The sequence below is a fragment of the Elephantulus edwardii genome, unplaced genomic scaffold (assembly GCF_000299155.1).
Source record: "Elephantulus edwardii isolate Elephantulus edwardi_28Jun2011 unplaced genomic scaffold, EleEdw1.0 scaffold00196, whole genome shotgun sequence".
NCBI classification, from domain to species: Eukaryota; Metazoa; Chordata; class Mammalia; order Macroscelidea; family Macroscelididae; genus Elephantulus; species Elephantulus edwardii.
Window position 1 is genome coordinate 5,338,758 of NW_006399946.1, and position 2,315 is coordinate 5,341,072.

Genomic DNA, 2,315 nt, shown 5'->3' on the forward strand with positions numbered 1-2,315 from the left:
TACAGCTTCTCAGTGCCAGCAACCAGCAGGTAATAAGCTTTCTGAATTGTTGGCACCTATCTCAGAGCAGATCCAAGAAGTGATAACTTTCCGAGAGAAGAACCGAGGCAGCAAATTGTTCAATCACTTGTCAGCTGTCAGTGAAAGCATCCAGGCACTGGGTTGGGTAGCTATGGCTCCCAAACCTGGTCCCTATGTGAAAGAATTGAATGATGCTGCCATGTTCTATACAAACAGAGTCCTGAAGGAGTACAAAGATGTGGATAAGAAACATGTGGACTGGGTTAAAGCTTATTTGAGTATATGGACAGAACTACAAACTTACATTAAAGAGTTCCATACCACTGGGCTGGCCTGGAGCAAAATGGGGCCTGTGGCAAAAGAACTGAGTGGATTGCCATCTGGACCCTCTGCTGTATCAGGTCCGCCTCCCCCCCCACCAGGCCCACCTCTCCCTCCAGTCTCCACCAGTTCAGGCTCAGATGACTCTGCTTCACGCTCAGCACTGTTTGCTCAGATTAATCAGGGTGAAAGCATCACACATGCCCTGAAACACGTATCTGATGACATGAAGACTCACAAGAACCCCACCCTGAAAGCTCAGAGTGGTCCAGTACAAAGTGGTCCCAAACCGTTCTCTGCACCTAAACCAGGAATCAGCCCCTCTCCCAAACCAGCTGTAAAGAAGGAGCCACCTTTACTTGAATTGGAGGGCAAGAAGTGGAGAGTGGAAAATCAAGAGAATGTTTCCAACTTGGTGATTGATGACACAGAGCTGAAACAGGTGGCTTACATCTATAAATGTATCAACACAACATTGCAAATAAAAGGCAAAATTAATTCCATTACAGTAGATAACTGAAAGAAACTCGGTCTGGTGTTTGATGACATGGTGGGCATTGTGGAAATCATCAATAGTAGAGATGTCAAAGTTCAGGTAATGGGTAAAGTGCCAACCATTTCCATCAACAAAACAGATGGCTGCCAGGCTTATCTGAGCAAGAATTCCTTGGACTGTGAGACAGTCAGTACCAAATCTTCCGAGATGAATGTCCTTTTTCCTACAGAAGGCGGTGACTTCAATGAGTTCCCATTCCCTGAGCAGTTCAAGACTCTATGGAATGGGCAGAAGTTAGTCACCACAGTGACAGAAATTGCTGGATAAGCGAATGCCACTGGGTTCTTTGCCCTCTCCTTTCACACCTTGGGATAAATCTGTATCAAAACGGTTCTTTTCTAGATCTCCTCTACCTTTCTGCTCTTAAAACTGCTTCTCTGCTTTTGAGAAGCACAGCTACCTGCCTTCACTGAAATACACCTCAGGCTAAGAATTGGGGTGGGATAGCAGGTCAGTTGGTCATCTGCGGGAAGGTGCAGCTTTTCCATATCAGTTCAACCACTCTACCAGTTCATTCTTAAGAACTGCAGACTAGTATACTGGTTATCACTTTCAACTTTTGAGAGTTGTCTACCAAGTCTTTGGGAAGAATAAAACAGTCCCTAGGAATTAACAGATCAGAATGTTCAAACAAGTTAATCATTTTCTAATAATGCACATGACAGTAGCAGAAGCTGATATGATTCCAATTGGTTCTTCTAACCAAACTAATTTTTCATTGTTGATAAATGAATGAGGTAAGGGTTGCACTCGATCAAAGGCTGAGGCTTGGCCATCTAGCATTCCAAGCAAAATTGTTTCCTATAAGCATTCCCTTTATTTTGCTTTCCATCCTGGGTCTGCCCAAACTATGAAATAGTGGGTTCGTCTACAGCAGTGCCCTGCACCCTGGGCATTTGAAAGGAGTCATGGAACCTTTTTCTCTGGGATCCCTGCTTAGCACCTTCCTAAAGAGATGACTTTTTTAAAAGGGAAAACAAGAATACACCATTCCAAGAAATCTGGCATTCCTTCCTTCTTCATGCTAGGTGCCTGTCACCCATTGTCATTGCCTCCCTTCTCCTGTCATGCTCAACCACTTATGGCTTCTGTCAGGGCACCTGAACAGAGTACTAAAACCTCCACTGCAGGCTAGATTTAGGTCTTGATTTCTGTAAGAATCTTGCACAGCATTGCAAGTGTAAATTTCAGTTTCTCCCTCTAGGACAAACACCAAAATGTACAACAGTTTTGGTGGTAAAACACATTGTCCTGTGACTTCTACCCATTCCTGAGGCCTGTGGAAATAAACCTTTATGTACTTAAAGTTATACAGAAAACAGAATAAAGTTAATACCAAACTTGGAAAAAAACAAAACAAAACAAAAACTGTTAACTATCTCAATCTCTTCACCATCCATACTGATGCTGCCAATTG

The 2,315-nt window shown here is 43.4% G+C and overlaps 1 protein-coding gene and 1 pseudogene across 1 annotated transcript in view; one reads left to right on the top strand and one right to left on the bottom strand.

The window, feature by feature from the left end:
- The window catches only part of LOC102857595, a 2,250-nt pseudogene extending 1,085 nt beyond the window's left edge, over nucleotides 1-1,165 (top strand).
- Nucleotides 1-2,315, bottom strand: part of AFG3L2 (AFG3-like AAA ATPase 2) — a 75,474-nt gene that overhangs the window by 68,588 nt on the left and 4,571 nt on the right. The gene's annotated exons all lie outside the window — the stretch shown is intronic.